The following is a 20084-nucleotide window of genomic DNA, read 5'->3' on the forward strand; positions in this document are numbered from 1 at the left end:
ACCGATGTCCTGGGGGGGGGGGGGGGCGGGGGGAGAGGGGGGGGTTGCTAGAGCTGTTGGGGAGAGTTTAAACTAATGTGGCAGGGGAATGGGAACCGATGCAGGAAGTTTGAAGGTAGTAAAACAGGGACATAAATAAAAGGCAGTAAGGGGGAAAGTGTAAGGCAGAGAAGCCATAGTCAAAAATCAAAAAGGGCGACAGTACAAGGTACAGTGACTGAGGGGAGCTCAGTGAATAGGACCAGGAATACGAAAAGAAATAAAACTGGAAGTGAAAACATTAATGGTAAGCGACGCGGCAGGTTGTTACAGGAAGATATGGGTTCGACAAGAAGGAAAATTAGGAAAAAGGTTAAGAGCAAATATAACTTAGGAGAGGTTACTGATCGAGGTGTTAAGATTCAGAAGAGGTAAAAAAAGCCAACATAAGTGTACTTTACCTGAATGCTCGTAGTATTCGGAATAAGGTAAATGAGTTGATGGCACAAATCATCGTGAATCACTATGATTTTGTGGCCATTACTGAAACATGGTTAAAGGATGGTCACGATTGGGTGTTAAATATCCGAGGGTATCAAACCTTTCGGAAGGACAGAGTGGATGGTAAGGGAGGTGGTGTAGCTCTGTTAATTAAGGATGACATCCGGGCAACAGTAAGGGATGACATCGGTGCTATGGAGGATAAGGTTGAATCCATTTGGGTGGAAATCAGGAATAGTAAGGCGAAAAAGTCACTGATAGGAGTAATCTATAGGCCACCAAATAGTAACATTATGGTGGGGCAGGCAATAAACAAAGAAATAACAGATGCATGTAGAAATGGTACAGCAGTTATCATGGGGGATTTTAATCTACATGTTGATTGGTTTAACCAGGTCGGTCCAGGCAGCCTTGAGGAGGAGTTTATAGAATGTATTCGCGATAGTTTCCTAGATCAGTATGTAATGGAACCTACGAGGGAACAAGTGTTCCTAGATCTGGTCCTGTGTAATGAGACAGGATTGATTCAGGATCTCATAAGAGGAAACTCTGCAAATAATAATATACTACAAAGGGATCACTGTAAATACTGGTATGCGAGCCAGGGACGACTGTAAATAATGACATACTATCCAGAGACCACTGTAAATATTGAAATTTCACCCTGGGACCGTTGTAAATAATGATGTATTACACAGGAACCACTGCAAGTAATGACATACTGCCCAGAGACACTGAAAATAATGATATACCATCCAGGGACCGATGTTAATAATGAAATGCCAGCCTGGGACCGTTCATAATAATGATATACTACCCAAGGACCATTGATAATAATGATGTACTGCACAGGGACCAATGTAAATAATGAAATTTAACGCTGGGACCATTGTAATTAATGACGTACTGGACAGGGACCACTGAAAGAAATCACATACTACCCAGGGACGACTGTAAATAATGATATACTACCCCGGAACCACTGTAAATAATGATATTCTACACAGGGACCGCTGTTTGTAATGATACACCACTCAGAAACCACTGTACATAATGATATACTCTACAGGGACCAATGTAAATAATGATTAACTACACAGGGACAACAGTAAATAATAAAATTTCACCCTGGGACCGTAGTACATAATGATGTACTACGCAGTGACCACGCTAAATAATTATATACTATCCAGGGAGCAATGTAAATGATGTTATACTATCCAGGGACAACTGTAAGTAATGATATACTACCTAGGGACCAATGTAAATAATGACAAACTAGCCAGGGACCACTTTGAATAAAGATATACTACCCAGGGACCACTGTAAATAATCAAATTCCACCCTGGGGCTGTTGTAAATAATGATGTACAACACAGGGACCACTGTAAATAATGACATACTGCCCAGGGACCAGTGCAAATAATGATATACTGCACAGGGACCACAGTAAATAATGATAGACTGCAAGGGACCGCTGTAAAGAGTGATATTATGCCAGGGACAACTGTTAATACTAACACACTAACTAGAGACCACTGTAAATAAAAATATACTACCTAGGGACCACTGTAAATAATGATATACAACTGAAGGACCACAGTAAATAATGGCATACTACCCAGGGACCACTGTAAGTAATGAAATTCCACACTGGGATCGTTGTAAATAATTATGTGCTACACAGGGACCACTGGAAAAATGACATACTGCCCAGGGACCAGTGTATATAATGATATTCTGCACAGGGACCACAGTAAATAATGATATACTGCAAGGGACCGCTGTAAACAGTTGTATTATGCCAGGGACCACTGTTAATAAAATCATACTACACAGGGACCACGGTAAATAATGGCATATTACCCAGGGACCACTGTACGTAATGACATTCCACACTGGGATTGATGTAAATAATTATGTACTACACAGGGACCACATTAAAAAAATACTATCCTACCCAGGGACCACTGTAAATAATGACATAGTGTCCAGGGACAACTATGAAAAATGATATACTACCGAGGGACCACTGTCAATGATATACTACACAGGTACCACTGGAAATAATGACATACTATGCAGAAAACACTGTAAATCATGATATACAACCAGGGCCACTGTAAATAATGATATACAATACAGGGACTACTGTGAATAATGAAAATCCACCCTGAATCAGTTGTAAATAATGATGTATTACACAGGAATCACTGTAGGTAATGACATACTGCCCAGGGACAACTGTAAATACTGATATACTACCAAGGGACCACTGTAAATGATGATGTACTGTAGAGGAAACTCTGCAAATAATAATATAGTACCAAGGGACCAATGTAAATACTGGTATGCGAACCAGGGACGACTGTAAATAATGACGTACTATCCAGCGACCACTGTAAATAAAGATATACTACCCAGGGACGACTGTAAATGATGAGAGACTCTCCAGGCACCACTGTAAATATTGAAATGTCACCCTGGGACCGTTGTAAATAATGATGTATTACACAGGAACCACTGTAAGTAATGACATACTGCCCATGGACACTGTAAATAATGATATACCATCAAGGGACCGATGTTAATAATGAAATGCCACCCTGGGTCCGTTCATAATAATGATATACTACCCAAGGACCATTGATAATAATGATGTACTGCACAGGGGCCAATGTAAATAATGAAATTTAACGCTGGGACCATTGTAAATAATGAGGTACTGCACAGGGACCATTGAAAATAATCACAGGCTACCCAGGGACCGCTGAAAATAATGATATTCTACCCAGGGACCACTGTAAATGACATACTGACCAGCGACCACTGTAAATAATGATATCCTACACAGGGACCTCTGTAAATAATGATATTCTAACCAGGGAACTCTGCAAATAATAACATACTACCAAGGGAGCACTGTAAACACTGATATGCGAGCCAGGGACGACTGTAAATAATGACATACCGCCCAGAGACCACTTTAAAGAATAGTATACGACCCAGAGACCACTGTAAATAATGACATACTACCCAGTGACATATGTAAATAATGATATACTATCCAGGGACTACTGTGAATAACTTAATTCCTCCCTGCCACCGTTGTAAATAATGATGTACTACACAGGGACCACTGTAAATAATGACGTAGTGCACAGGGACCACTGTAAATATAGATACACTTCCCAGGGACGATTGTAAATGATGACACACTACTCAGGGACCACTGTAAGTAATGATATACTATCCAGGGACCACTAAAAATATTGAAATTCCACCAAAGGACCGTGGTAAATAATGATGTACTACACAGATACCACTGTAAATAATGATATACTGCCCAGGGACCACTGTAAATAATGAAATTCCACATTGGGACCGTTGTAAATAATATTTTATTGCACAGGGACCACTGAAAATAATGACATACTGCCCAGGAACCACTGTAAATATTGACAAACTACCCAGGGATCGATGTAAATAATGATATATTCCCCAGGGTCCACTGTAGATAATACCATACTACCAAGGGACCACTGTAAATATTGATATTCCACACTGGGACCGTTGTAAATAATGATGGACTACACAGGGACCACTGCAAATGACATGCTGCCCAGCGACCACTGTAAATAATGATATCCTACCCAGTGACACGAAAATAATGATATACTACCCAGGGAACAACTGTATATAATGACATACTATCCAGAGACCACTGTAAATAAAGATATACTACCCAGGGACGACTATAAATGATGACGTACTACACAGGGACAACTGTAAATGATGATATACTATCCAGGGACCACTGTAAATATTGAAATTTCACCCTGGGACCGTTGTAAATAATGATGAACTACACAGGAACCACTGTAAATATTGACATACTGCCCAGGGACAACTGCAAATCATGCTATACTTCCCACTGACTCTGTAAACAAGTATATACTATGCAGGGACCTCTGTTGATAATGACATTCCAACATGGGACCGTTCAATATAATGATATACTACCCAAGGACCATTGATAATAATGATATAGTACACAGGGACCACTGTAAATAATGGAATTCCACACTGGGACCGTTGCAAATAATGAGGTACTGCACAGGGACCACTGAAAATAATCACATACTACCCAGGGACCGTAAATAATGATATACTACTCCGGAACCACTGTAAATAATGATATCCTACACAGGGACCGCTGTTTGTAATGATACACCACTCAGGAACCACTGTACATAATGATATACTCAACAGGGACCAATGTAAATAATGATTAACTACACAGGGACAACTGCAAATAATATAATTTCTCCCTGGGACCGTAGTAAATAATGATGTACTACGCAGTGACCACGCTAAATAATTATAAGGGCAATTATGATGCCATTCGACGTGACTTGGGGGCGGGGGGGGCGGGGGGGATAAGGTGGAGAAGTAGGCTGCAAGTGTTGGGCACACTGGATCAGTGGAGCTTGTTCAAGGATCAGCTACTCCGTGTTCTTGATAAGTATGTACCGGTCAGGCAGGGAGGAAGGCGTCGAGCGAGGGAACCGTGGTTTACCAAAGAAGTGGAATATCTTGTTAAGAGGAAGAAGGAGGCCTATGTGAAGATGAGGTTTGAAGTTTCAGTTGGGGCGATGGATAGTTACAAGGTAGCGAGGAAGGATCTAAAGAGAGAGCCAAGACGAGCAAGGAGGGGACATGAGAAGTATTTGGCAGGTAGGATCAGGGAAAACCCAAAAGCTTTCTATAGGTATGTCAGGAATAAGCGAATGACTAGGGAAAGAGTAGGACCAGTCAAGGACAGGGATGGGAAGTTGTGTGTGGAGTCTGAAGAGATAGGCGAGATACTAAATGAATATTTTTCATCAGTATTCACTCAGGAAAAAGATAATGTTGTGGAGGAGAATGCTGAGCCCTAGGCTAATAGAATAGATGACATTGAGGTACGTAGGGAAGAGGTGTTGGCAATTCTGGACAGGCAGAAAATAGATAAGTCCCCGGGACCTGATGGGATTTATCCTAGGATTCTCTGGGAGGCCAGGGAAGAGATTGCTGGGCCTTTGGCTTTGATTTTTATGTCATCGTTGGCTACAGGAATAGTGCCAGAGGACTGGAGGTTAGCAAATGTGGTCCCTTTGTTCAAAAAGGGGAGTAGAGACAACCCCGGCAACTATAGACCGGTGAGCCTCACGTCTGTTGTGGATAATGTCTTGGAGGGGATTATAAGAGAGAAGATTTATAATCATCTAGATAGGAATAATATGATCAGGGATAGTCAGCATGGCTTTGTGAAGGGTAGGTCATGCCTCACAAACCTTATTGAGTTATTTGAGAAGGTGACTGAACAGGTAGACGAGGGTAGAGCAGTTGATGTGGTGTATGTGGATTTCAGCGTTCATAATGATGTACTACACAGGGAAATAATGTAAATAATGACATACCGCCCAAGGACAAATGTGAATAATGAAAAACTGCCAATGGGCCACTGGAAATAATGATATTCTACACAGGGACCACTGGAAATAATCAAATTCCACCCTGGGGCCGTTGTAAATAATGATGTACAACACAGGGATCACTGTAAATAATGATGTACAACACAGGGACCACTGTAAATAATCAAATTCCACCCTGAGGCTGTTGTAAATAATGATGTACAACACAAGGACTACTGTAAATAATGATGTACAACACAGGGACCACTGTAAATAATGAAATTCCAGCCGTGGACCGTTGTAAATAATGATGTACTACACAGGAACCACTGTAAGTAATGACATACTGCCCAGGGACCACTGCAAATCATGCTATACTTCCCGCTGACTCTGTAAATAATTATATACTATGCAGGAACGTCTGTTAATAATGACATTCCACCATGGGACCGTTCAAAATAATTATATACTACCCAAGGACAATTGATAATAATGATATAGTACACAGGGACACTGTAAATAATGGAATTCCACCCTGGGACCGTTGCAAATAATGAGGTACTGCACAGGGACCACTGAAAATAATCACATACTACCCAGGGACGACTGTACATAATGATATACTACACAGCGACCGCTGTTTGTAATGCTGCACCACTCAGGAACCACTGGACATAATGATATACTCTGCAGGGACCAATGTTAATAATGATTAACTACACAGGGACAACTGTAAATAATAAAATTTCACCCTGGGACCGTAGTAAATAATGATGTACTACTCAGTGACCACGCAAAATAATTATATACTATCCAGGGACCAATGTAAATGGTGTTATACTATCCAGGGCCAACTGTAAGTAATGATATACTACCTAGGGACCAATGTAAATAATGACAAACTAGCCAGGGACCACTTTCAATAAAGATATACTACCCAGTGACGACTGTAAATAATCAAATTCCACCATGGTGCTGTTGTAAATAATGATGCACGACACAGGGACCGTGTAAATAATGATGTACAACACAGGGACCACTGTAAATAATAAAATTCCACCCTGGGGCTGTTGTAAATAATGATGTACAACACAGGGACGACTGTACATAATGATATACTACACAGCGACCGCTGTTTGTAATGCTACACCACTCAGGACCCACTGGACATAATGATATACTCTGCAGGGACCAATGTTAATAATGATTAACTACACAGGGACAACTGTAAATAATAAAATTTCACCCTGGGACCGTAGTAAATAAGGATGTACTACGCAGTGACCACGCAAAATAATTATATACTATCCAGGGACCAATGTAAATGATGTTATACTATCCAGGGCCAACTGTAAGTAATGATATACTATCTAGGTACCAATGTAAATAATGACAAACTAGCCAGGGACCACTTTCAATAAAGATATACTACCCAGGGACGACTGTAAATAATCAAATTCCACCATGAGGCTGTTGTAAATAATGATGTACAACACAGGGAACGTGTAAATAATGATGTACAACACAGGGACCACTGTAAATAATAAAATTCTAGCTTGGGACCGTTGTAAATAATGATGTACAACACAGGGACGACTGTAAATAATGAAATTCCAGCTTGGGACCGTTCTAAATAATGATGCACGACACAGGGACCACTGTAAATAACGACATATTCCCCAGGGACCATTGTAAATTCCACCTTGCGATCGTTGTAATTAATGATACACCACACAGTGACCACTTTAATAATGATATTATATCCAGGGACCACTGTAAATAATGTTATCGTATCCAGGGACCACTGTAAATAAAGATATACTACACAGGCACCATTGTGAGTATGTATATACTACTCAGGGAACACTGTAATTAATGCGATACAATCGAGGGACCACTGTAATTAATGGTATTCCACTCCGGGACCGTTGTAAATAATGATGTACTACACAGGAAAATAATGTAAACTATGACATATAGCCCAGGGACAAATGTGAATAATGATAAACTGCCAAAGGGCCACTGGAAATAATGATATTCTAGCTTGGGACCGTTGTAAATAATGATGCACGACACAGGGACCACTGTAAATAACGACATATTGACCAGGGACCACCGTAAATTCCACCTTGCGATCGTTGTAATTAATGATACACCACACAGTGACCACTTTAATAATGATATTATATCCAGGGACCACTGTAAATAATGTTATCGTATCCAGGGACCACTGTAAATAATGATATACTATCCGGGGACCATTGTCAATAATGATATTATCCCCAGGGACCACTGTCAATAATGATATACTATCCAGGGATCACTGCAAGTAATGAAATTCCTCCCTGGGACCGTTGTAAACAATGATGTACAACACAGGGACCACTGTAAATAAAGAAATTCCAGCCTGTAACCGTTGTAAATAATGATGTGCTATTCAGAGACACTGTAAAATAGATATACTATCCAATGGCCACTGTTAATAATGATATACTACCTGGGGGCCACTGTAAATAATGATATACTATCCAGGAACGACTGTACATAATGATATGCCGCACTGGGATCAGTGTAAATAATGGTATACTATCCAGGCACCAATGTAAATAATGATTTACTACCCAGGGACAACTGTGAATAATGATTTACTACCCAGGAACCACTAGAAAGAATGATATACTACCCCGGGAGCACAGTAAATAATGATATACTCTACAGTGACCAATGGAAATAGTGATTAACTACACAGGGACAACTGCAAATAATAAAATTTCACCCTGGGACCGTAGTAAATAATGATGTACTACGAAGTGACCACGCTAAACAATGATATACTATCCAGGTACCACTGTAAATAATGATATACTATCCAGGGACAACTGTAAATAATGATATACTACCTAGGGACCAATGTAAATAATGACAAACTAGCCAGGGACCACTTTGAATAAAGATATAATACACAGGGACCACTGTAAATAATGACATTCCAGCCTGGGACCGTTGTAAATAATGATGCACGACACACGACCACTGTAAATAACGACATATTCCCCAGGGACCATTGTAAAGAGTGAAATCCTATACAGGGACCACTGTAAATATTAAAATTCCAGCCTGGGACCGTTGTAAATAATGATGCACGACACTGGGACCACTGTAAATAACGACATATTAGCCAGGGACCATTGTAAAGAATGAGATACCACACAGGGACCACTGTAAATAATAAAATACCACCTTGCGACCGTTGTAATTAATGATGCACCACACAGTGACCACTTTAATAATGGTATTCTATCCAGGGACCACTGTAAATAATGTGCTCCTCTCCAGGGAACACTATAAATAAGGATATACTACCCAGGGACCACTGTAAATATGTATATGCTACTCAGGGAGCACTGTAAATAATGAGCTACTATCCAGGGACCACTGTAATTAATGACATTCCACTCCGGGACCGTTGTAAATAATGATGTACTACACAGGGAAGTAATGTAAATAATGACATACTGCCCAGGGACGACTGAGAATAATGATGAACTACCCATGGACCATTGTCAATAATGATATTATACCCAGGGAACACTGTAAATATTGATATACTATCCAGGGATCACTGTAAGTAATGCCATTCCTCCCTGGGACCGTTGTAAACAACGATTTACTACACAGTGACTACTGCAAATAATCACATCCTGTCCAGGGACCACTGCAAATAATGATGTTCTATCCAGGGACAACTGTAAATAATGATAAACTATCCAGGGACCACTGTAAATAATGAAATTCCAACCTGCGACTGTTGTAAATAATGATGTACTACACAGGGACCACTGTAAAAAAGAAATTCCAGACTGGGACCGTTGTAAGTAATGATGTACTATCCAGAGACCACTGTAAATACTGATATACTATCAAGGAGCCACTGTAAGTAATGATATTCTACCCAGAGACCACTGTAAATAATGATATACTACCCAGGGAGCACAGTAAATAATGATATAATATCCAGGGACCAATGTAAATAATGATTTCCCACCCAGGGACAACTTTTAATAATGATATACTATCCAGGGACGACTGCAAACCATGAAATTCCATCCAGGGAACGTTGTAAGTAATGATGTACTACACAGGGACCTCCTTAAATAATGATATACATTCCAGGGAACTGCAATTAATGAAATACCACCCTGGAAGCACTGTTAATAATGATATACTATCAGCAACCACTGTAAATAATGACATGCTACCCTGGGACCACTGTAAATAATGATCTTCTACCCAGAGACCACTGTGATTAATGATATATTTCCCAGGGACCACTGTAAATAATGAAATACTATACAGGAACCACTGTAAATAATGATCTACTACCCAGGGCCCACTGTAAATAATGAAATACTTCACAGCGACCACTGCAAATAAATGATACTCTACTGTAAATAATGATATACTACCCAAGGGCTACTGTACATTATGATATACTGCCAGGGACCATTGTAAATAATGAACTTCCACCCTGGGACCGTTGTAAATCGTGACGTACTACAAAGGATCCACTGTAAACAATGATGTACTAACTAGGGCCCACTGTAAATAATGTTATACTATCCATGGCCCACTGTAAATAATTTTCTACTACCTAGGGGACTCTGCAAATAATGATATACTACCCAGCAACCACTGTAAATAATGCGATATTATCCAGGCACCACTGTAAATAATTAAATACTACACAGGAACCACTGTAAATAATGGAATCCTGCCCAGGGACCATTATAAATAATGATATACTACCCAGGGACTATTGTAAATAATGAAATGCAATGCAGGAACCAATTAAATAACAAAACACTACACAGGGACCACTGTAAGTAATGATATCCTGCACAGGGGCCACTGTAAATAATGATATACTGCACAGGGACCACTTTACATGTTGATATACTGCACAGGGAACACTGTGAATGATGTTACCTAGCCAAGGTCACTATAAATAATGATATACTTCCCAGGGACTACTCTAAATAATGACATACTACCCGAAGCCACTGTAATAATGATCTTCTACCCAGGGACCACTGTAAATTAGGAAATTCTTCCCTGGGACTACTGTAAAAAATGGGGAGAGTTTCAAGAATACGCAAATCCATTCTACAACGAAGTGGTCACATTGGAGGCCTGTCCCTGATATACAGTGGTTCTTGTATAGTATTTCATTTTTTTACAGTAGTCACTTGGTATTATATCATTTTTTACAGTTGTCCCAGGGTAGCATATCTTGTCAATTTGGAGGAGCAGAGAGATCTTGGGGTCTATGTTCATACATCTTTGAAAGTTGCCACTCAAGTGGATAGAGCTGTGAAGAAGGCCTATGGTGTGCTAGAGTTCATCAACAGAGGGATTGAATTTAAGAGCCGTGAGGTGATGATGCAGCTGTACAAAACTTTCGTAAGGCCACATTTGGAGTACTGTGTACAGTTCTGGTCGCCTCATTTTAGGAAGGATGTGGAAGCTTTGGAAAAGGTGCAAAGGAGATTTACCAGGATGTTACCTGGAATGGAGAGGAGGTCTTACGAGGAAAGGTTGAGGGTGCGAGGCCTTTTCTCATTAGAACGGAGAAGGATGAGGGGCGACTTGATAGAGGTTTATAAGATGATCAGGGGAATAGATAGAGTAGACAGTCAGAGACTTTTTCCCCGGGTGGAACAAACCATTACAAGGGGACATAAATTTAAGGTGAATGGTTTAAGATATAAGGGGGATGTCAGAGATAGATTCTTTACCGAGAGAGTAGTGGGGGCATGGAATGCACTGCCTGTGGAAGTAGTTGAGTCGGAAACATTAGGGACGTTCAAGCAGCTATTGGATAGATTCATGGATTACGGTAGAATGATATAGTGTAGATTAATTTGTTCTTAAGGGCAGCACGGTAGCATTGTGGATAGCACAATTGCCTCACAGCTCCAGGGTCCCAGGTTCGATTCCGGCTTGGGTCACTGTCTGTGCGGAGTCTGCACGTCCTCCCCGTGTGTGCGTGGGTTTCCTCCGGGTGCTCCAGTTTCCTCCCACAGTCCAAAGATGTGCAGGTTAGGTAGACCAAATGGGCCAAATGGCCTCCTTCTGCACTTAAATGCTCTGGTAATCTATGATTAATCTAGGACAAAAGTTCGGCACAACATCGTGTGCAAAAGGGCCTGTTCTGTGCTGTATTTTTCTATGTTCTATTTAGTGGTCCCTGGGTAGTATATCATTTTCTACAGTGGTTCCTGTTGTATTCTGTTGTATCACTGGGCAGCCAGCGCAGAGAGGGTGAAGGGATGTTTTAAGGAGCTGGAGGTGGACTGGGTCTGAATGGAGGAGGCCTCCTGCACGGGTAACTCACTCTGAGCGCTGGATACAAGTCCACTCCCGGCCAGCCCAAACACACACTCCATGCCAGGCCACTCCCTACCAGCCCATACACACATTCCAAGCCAGGCCAATCCCAGCCAGCCCACAGACATACTCCAGGCCACTCCCCGCCAGCCCACACACACACTCCCGGCCACTCCCGGCCAGACCACACGCACTCTCCATGCCACTCCCGGCCAGCCCACAAACACACTCCAGGCCACTCCCTGCCAGCACACACACACACACACTCCAGGCCACTCCCGGCCAGCCCACACACACACTCCAGGCCAGGCCAGCCCACACACACACTCCAGGCCACTCCCGGCCAGCCCACAAACACACTCCCGGCCACTCCCGGCCAGACCACACACGCACTCCAGGCCAGGCCAGCCCACACACACACTCCAGACCACTCCCGGCCAGCCCACACACGCACTCCAGGCCAGGCCACTCCCGGCCAGCGCACACACACACTCCAGGCCACTCCCGGCCAGCCCACACACACACTCCAGGCCACTCCCGGCCAGCCCACACACGCACTCCAGGCCACTCCCGGCCAGCCCACACACACACTCCAGGCCACTCCCGGCCAGCCCACACACACACTCCAGGCCACTCCCGGCCAGCCCACACACGCACTCCAGGCCAGGCCACTCCCGGCCAGCCCACACACACACTCCAGGCCACTCCCGGCCAGCCCACACACGCACTCCAGGCCAGGCCAGCCCACACACACACTCCAGGCCACTCCCGGCCAGCCCACACACACACTCAGGAGCCCAGTGTTAGGAGCCACCTTAATGACGTGGAAACAATTCATGTGTCGGGCGCCGGAATGTGGCGACTCGGGGCTTTTCACAGTAAATTCATTGAAGCCGACTTGTGAAAATAAGTGATAATTATTATTGAACTGGGCGAGAGGCCCGCGGGCCCTCCTCTCGGCACAGTACAGGTTCGGGCCGGAAGCGATGGACGGTACATTTTAGATGTGCGGGGGGAGACAGAGGGATGCTGACGGTTGAGGACATGTCCGCACCCGACAGGCTGTCGATTCTGGGAATCTCACAGGGAAGCTCCAACTCTCGAGGAAACAACCTCAGATTGCTGCAGCTGTGTAACTTCCCCCACAAGGAGATGAAAACCTTCCCCCAGAAACACACACATTCCTGGACACGGTGGGAGGACTGGATTGGTTAGGGGACGGCAAATGTGGCCACATACACAGGAGACAGATGGAAAACGTCAGGACTCCACTGGAGGGGACCAGACAAAAGTGGGGGGAGGGACTGGACAGAGAGAGGGAGAGACTCTGGATCGAGGCGCAGCACAGAGTCAACTCCACCTCGTCCTGCGCCGGGCTCAGTCTGATGCAGCTCAAGGTGGTGCACAGAGCGACCTCACCAAGACGCGTCTGAGCGGCTTCTTCCCGGAGCTGGTGGACAATGCGAGTGGTTCCCGGGGGGGGGGGCGGGGGGGGTGGGGAGGGCGGCCAACCACACCCGCATGTTCTGGTCCTGCCCCAGACTCAGGGAATTCTGCACGGCCACCTTCGAGGCTGTGTCCAAGTTGGTGGGTGTCGGGATGGAGCTATACCCGTCTCTGGTGGACTTGGGGGTGTCAGAGCAGCCGGGGCTCTGGTCAGGGAGAGAGGGAGACGCCCTGGCCTTCGGGGAGTCAGAGCAGAGAGAGCTTTGGACAGGGAGTGAGGGAGACGCCCTGGCCTTCGGGGTGTCAGAGCAGCAGGAGCTCTGGTCGGGGAGAGAGGGAGACGCCCTGGCCTTCGGGATGTCAGAGCAGAGAGAGCTCTGGTCAGGGAGAGATAAGGACGCCCTGGCCTTCGGGTGTCAGAGCAGCCGGAGCTCTGGTCAGGGAGAGAGGGGGACGCACTGGCCTTCGGGGTGTCAGAGCAGCCAGAGCTCTGGTCAGGGAGAGAGTGGGACGCCCTGGCCTTCGGGGTGTCAGAGCAGAGCGAGCTTTGGTCAGGGAGAGAGGGAGACGCCCTGGCCTTCGGGGTGTCAGAGCAGAGAGAGCTCCGGTCAGGGAGAGAGGGAGACGCCCTGGTCTTCGGGTTGTCAGAGCAGCCGGAGCTCTGGTCAGGGAGAGAGGGAGACACCCTGGCCTTCGGGGTGTCAGAGCAGAGAGAGCTATGGTCAGGGAGAGAGGGGGATGCCCTGGCCTTCGGGGTGTCAGAGCAGCCGGAGCTCTGGTCAGGGAGAGAGGGGGACGACCTGGCCTTCGCTGTGTCAGAGCAGAGAGAGCTCCGGTCAGGGAGAGAGGGAGACGACCTGCCCTTCGGGATGTCAGAGCAGCCGGAGCTTTGGTCAGGGAGAGAGGGGGACGCTCTGGCCGACGGTGTGTCAGAGCAGAAAGAGCTCCGGTCAGGGAGAGAGGGGGAAGCCCTGGCCTTCGGGGTGTCAGAGCAGCCGGAGCTCTGGTCAGGGAGAGAGGGAGACGTCATGGCCTACGGGGTGTCAGAGCAGAGAGAGCTCTGGTCAGGGAGAGAGGGAGACGCCCTGGCCTTCGGGGTGTCAGAGCAGACAGAGTCTGGTCAGGGAGAGAGGGGAGCGCCCTGGCCTTCGTGGTGTCAGAACATAGAGAGCTTCGGTCAGGGAAATAGGGGGTCTTAGCCTCACTGATCGCCAGTCGGAGACTCCTGCCGGGGGGTGGGGAGGAAGTCGGCAGCGCCACCCCGGGACTCGGAATGACTATCGGATCTCGCCGAGTTCCTGAGGTTAGGGAAAATAACATTAGTAAGAGGTTTTGAGCAGGGATGCCACAGCACATGAAGCAAATTCACAAGCCTATCTCCAGACCTGTTTGCAGCCAAGAGCCAGCTGGGATGGGGGCTGGAGGAAGGCCATTTCTTGGAGGGAGCACAGACCTCCCCTACACTGGGAGAAACCGGGGTAACAAGCAGACCCACCCTCCCTGGACCCTACACAGGGACAAACCGGGATAAAAAGCAGACCCACCCTCCCTGGACCCTACACAGGAACAAACCGGGGTAACAAGCAGACCCACCCTCCCTGGACCCTACACGGGGACAAACCGGGGTAACAAGCAGACCCACCCTCCCTGGACCCTACACGGGGAGAAACCGGGGTAACAAGCAGACCCACCCTCCCTGGACCCTACACGGGGACAAACCGGGGTAACAAGCAGACCCATCCTCCCTGGACCCTACACAGGGACAAACCGGGATAACAAGCAGACCCACCCTCCCTGGACCCTACACAGGGACAAACCGGGGTAACAAGCAGACCCACCCTCCCTGGACCCTACACGGGGACAAACCGGGGTAACAAGCAGACCCACCCTCCCTGGACCCTACAGAGGGACAAACCGGGGTAACAAGCAGACCCACCCTCCCTGGACCCTACACGGGGACAAACCGGGGTAACAAGCAGACCCACCCTCCCTGGACCCCACACAGGGACAAACCGGGGTAACAAGCAGACCCATCCTCCCTGGACCCTACACGGGGACAAACCGGGGTAACAAGCAGACCCACCCTCCCTGGACCCTACACGGGGAGAAACCGGGGTAACAAGCAGACCCATCCTCCCTGGACCCTACACAGGGACAAACCGAGGTAACAATCAGACCCATCCTCCCTGGACCCTACACGGGGAGAAACCGGGGTAACAAGCAGACCCATCCTCCCTGGACCCTACACAGGGACAAACCGGGGTAACAAGCAGACCCACCCTCCCTGGACCCTGCACAGAGAGAAACCGGGGTAACAAGCAGACCCGCCCTCCCTGGACCCTACACGGGGAGAAACCGGGGTAACAAGCAGACCACCCTACCTGGACCCTACACGGGGAGAAACCGGGGTAACAAGCAGACCCACCCTCCCTGGACCCTACACGGCGACAAACCGGGGTAACAAGCAGACCCACCCTCCCTGGACCCTACACGGGGACAAACCGGGGTAACAAGCAGACCCGCCCTCCCTGGAATACCTGTGAACCAAGAGAAGAATGGGAACTCCTCACCACCCCTCCCCCACTATCAGAAAGAAATGGACAAAGGCAGCAGGGTGGCGCAGTGGTTAGCACTGCTGCCTCAGGGCGCCGAGGTTCCAGGCTCAATCCCGGCTCTGGGTCACTGCCCGTGTGAAGTTTGCACACTCTGCCCGTGTTAGCGTGGGTTTCGCTTCCACAACCCGAGGATGTACAGGTTGGTTGGGTTGGAGAAATGAATTCGGTTCTCTACATTTATTTATTTTTAAAGAAAGAAGTTTGCAGACAAACAAGGGGAGGAACGCTGAGCGCCAAGACACAGGAGGGGGAAACTGGGGACAGCCACTATCGCCAAGCGGCAGGGGCCCCAGTGGAACCCAATAAACCAGGGTCAACAAATAAACAGCAATGTAAAACTCTCAGTAATATCCGGCATCAGAGACCAGTCACGGCCATGGTGACAGCGGGGGCTCAGGGCAGAAGGTTGTGAGATATGTAGCTTTCTTTTTGGTCGTTGTTTAAGATTCAATGTGAGAAACTCTTTTTCTTTTCTATTGTGTTCCTTGAAACATCAATAAAAACATTTTGTTTGTAAATTGCGCCGACCTGAATCTCTTGTGTAAAGCTCCATCTGATATTGGAAGGTGAGAATTGTACTGACCTGTGTGAATCCATTCCCCAGAGCCATTCAGAGAAAACCAGCGCCTAAAAATGCTACAACCGCAACACGCAGATTCATCTCGAACCCTCCCCTTTAATTCCAATTATTCTGATTCCTCCCCAACCTCTTCACCGTGTGGCTGCCTGATGTGTGTCTGGGTGGAGGGTGGGACGGGGTTTTCCTCAAATAGGGAGATTATTTCCTTTCAGACGCTGATAAATAGTTTATTAATATTTTACCTATAAATCTGGTGTCAGTACCTCAGTGGAGCAGTCAATGGTTAAAACCCTTTGGAAAACACGCAAATGATTGGTTGATTCACTCCTGTTGGGACTCCGGGGTCTGTGGGACCGGAACTGGCCGCACACTCGCCCAGGATGTCACAACAATATTCGCTCCAGTTCAGAATAATGAGAGGGGCTGGACCATAGAAACCTATGAAAAAGGTGAATGTAGGAATGATGTTCCGGATGGCACAGGGGACCGGAACTAGGGGCACAGTCTGAGGATACGGACAGGCCATTTAAAACTGATAGAAGGAGCCATTTCCTCACACAGAGAGCTGCGAGCCTGTGGAATTCTCCGCCACAGAAAGTAGTTGAAGCTGAAACATTGCATATTTTCAAGGGGCAGTTGGTTATGGGACTTGGGGCTAACGGGATCCAAGGATAGGGAGGAAAGCAGGAGCATGTCAGTGAGTCGGATGATCAGCGATGTACACAATGCATGTGAAGCAGACTGAAAGGGCCGAATAGCCTGCTCCTGCTCCCATGCTCCATGTTTCTATATAACAATCCCCTGTCAATAATGTCGCAACACCCACTGGACTTAGCGGTGGGAATGATTGTCTTTCCCACGACCCTTGCAGAGAGCGAGCTCCCTCGTTAATGTGACAGGGGGAACTCAATCTCTGTTGTCTGCAAGGTCAGCAGTTCGGCAGCGGCCTGTTGGTTTGCGCCATTGTCACGGGTACCGAGAAGCAGTGAAAAGGATTGTTCGACGTGCAACTCAGGCAGATCATTCCGTCCATGAAAAGAAAATACAAAGTGGGGCAAACACAAGGTACACAATGCAAATACATAGACACAGGCCTCGGCTGAAGCATACAGAGTGCAGTACAGCTCAGGAGAGAAGATGCCTGAAGAGATCAGATCAGTCTATAAGCCCATCAGTCCATAAGAGGGTCGTTTAAGAACAAAGAAGAAGAATAAAGAAAAATTACAGCACAGGAACAGGCCCTTCCACCCTCCAGGCCTGCGCCGATCCAAATTATTTATTCAAACCTGTCGCCTATTTTCAAAGGATCTGTATCCCTCTGCTCCCTGCCCATTCATGTATCTGTCTAAATGACGCTTAAATGGCGCTATCGTTCCCGCCTCTACCACCTCCGCCAGCAATGCGTTACAGGCACCAACCACCCTCTGCTTAAAGAACTTTCCACGCATATCTCCTTTAAACTTTTCCCTCTAGTTTAGGAGACTTGTAACAGCGGGAAGAAGCTGTTTTTGAGTCTGTTAGTGCGTGTTCTCAGACTTTTGTATCTCCTCCCCAATGGAAGAATTTGGAAGAATGAGTAAGCCGGGTGGTAGGGGTTTTTGATTATACTGCACGCTTTCCCCAGGCAGCGGGAGGTGTAGATGGAGTTAATGGATGGGAGGCGGGTTTGTGTGATGGACTGGGCGGTGTTCACGACTCTCCCAAGTTTTTGCGGTCCTGGGCCGAGCAGTTGCCATACCAGGCTGTGATGCAGCCCGATAGGATGCTTTCTATGGTGCATCTGTAAAAGTTGGAAAGAGTTCATGTGGACATGCCGAATTTCCTTAGTTTCCTGAGTAAGTATAGGCGCTGTTGTTCTTTCTTGGACATTGCGTCGACGTGGGTGGACCAGAGCAGATTGTTGCTGATTTCACAGCTAGGAGTTTGAAACTGTCAACCATCTCCACCTCGGCCCCGTTGATTCTGACAGGGGTGTGTACAGTACTGTGCTTCCTGAATTTAATGATCAGCTCTTTAGTTTTGCTGGTGTTGAGGGATAGGTTGTTGTCGCTGCACCACTCCACTAGATTCTCTATAGCCCTCCTGTTTTCTGACTCATCATTGTTCGAGATCCGGCCCACTATGGTCGTGTCGTCAGCAAACTTTCAGATGTAGTTGGAGCCAAATTTTGCCTCGCATTCGTGTATGAGTATGGGAGTAGAGTAGGGGGCTAAGTACACAGCCTTGCGGGCCCCGGTATTGAGAACTGTTGTGGAGGAGGTGTTGTTGTAAATTCTTACTGAGTGCGGTCTGTGGGTCAGAAAGTCGAGGATCCAGTTGCAGAGAGAAGAGCGAAGTCCGAGGTTTTGGAGATTTCATATGAGCTTGGCTGGGATTATGGTGTTGAATGCGGAGCTGTAGTCAATGAACAGGAGTCTGATGTAGGAGTCCCTGTTGTCAAGATGCTCCAGGGATGAGTGTCGGGCCATGGAGATGGCGTCTGCTGTGGACCGGCTGCGGTGATGGGCGAATTGCAGTGGATGTAGGCATTTTGGGAGTATGGAGTTCATGTGTCTCATGACCAACCTGTCGAAGCGCTTCATTACGTTCGATGTCAGGGCCAGTGGACAATTGTCCTCGAGGCACGTTACCCGGCTCTCCTTTGAAACCGGCATGATGGTGGTCTTCTTGAAGCAGCTGGGGATCTCGGAGCGGAGTATGCAGCGGGTGAAGATGTCCTTGAACTAATCTGCCAGCTGGTCCGCGCAGGATCTGAGTGCACGACCAGGGACCCCGTCCGGGCCCGTCGCCTTCCGAGGGTTCACTTCTAAGTTCGCCGATCTGATTTAGGAAGGTGGAACGTTGTGTTTGGTGTGACCGGGGCTGCTGGGACAGTCGGCAGCGCTTTGATGGTGTCCTGCACGAACCGAGCATAGAATGCATTGAGCTCATCAGGGAGGGGGCGCTGCTGCTGGACATTCTGTTCAGCTTCGCTTTGTAGCCCGGTATGATGATTATCCTGCTCCATTGTGAAATTTACTGTTGAAACTGCTCCCAGCCTATCTTCAGACAGTGTATTCCAGATTATAACAACTCTGTATTAAATGTCCTGTCAATATGCTCACGCCGTCTTTGATGAAT

The sequence above is a fragment of the Scyliorhinus torazame genome, chromosome 20, assembly GCF_047496885.1.
Source record: "Scyliorhinus torazame isolate Kashiwa2021f chromosome 20, sScyTor2.1, whole genome shotgun sequence".
Taxonomy (NCBI): domain Eukaryota; kingdom Metazoa; phylum Chordata; class Chondrichthyes; order Carcharhiniformes; family Scyliorhinidae; genus Scyliorhinus; species Scyliorhinus torazame.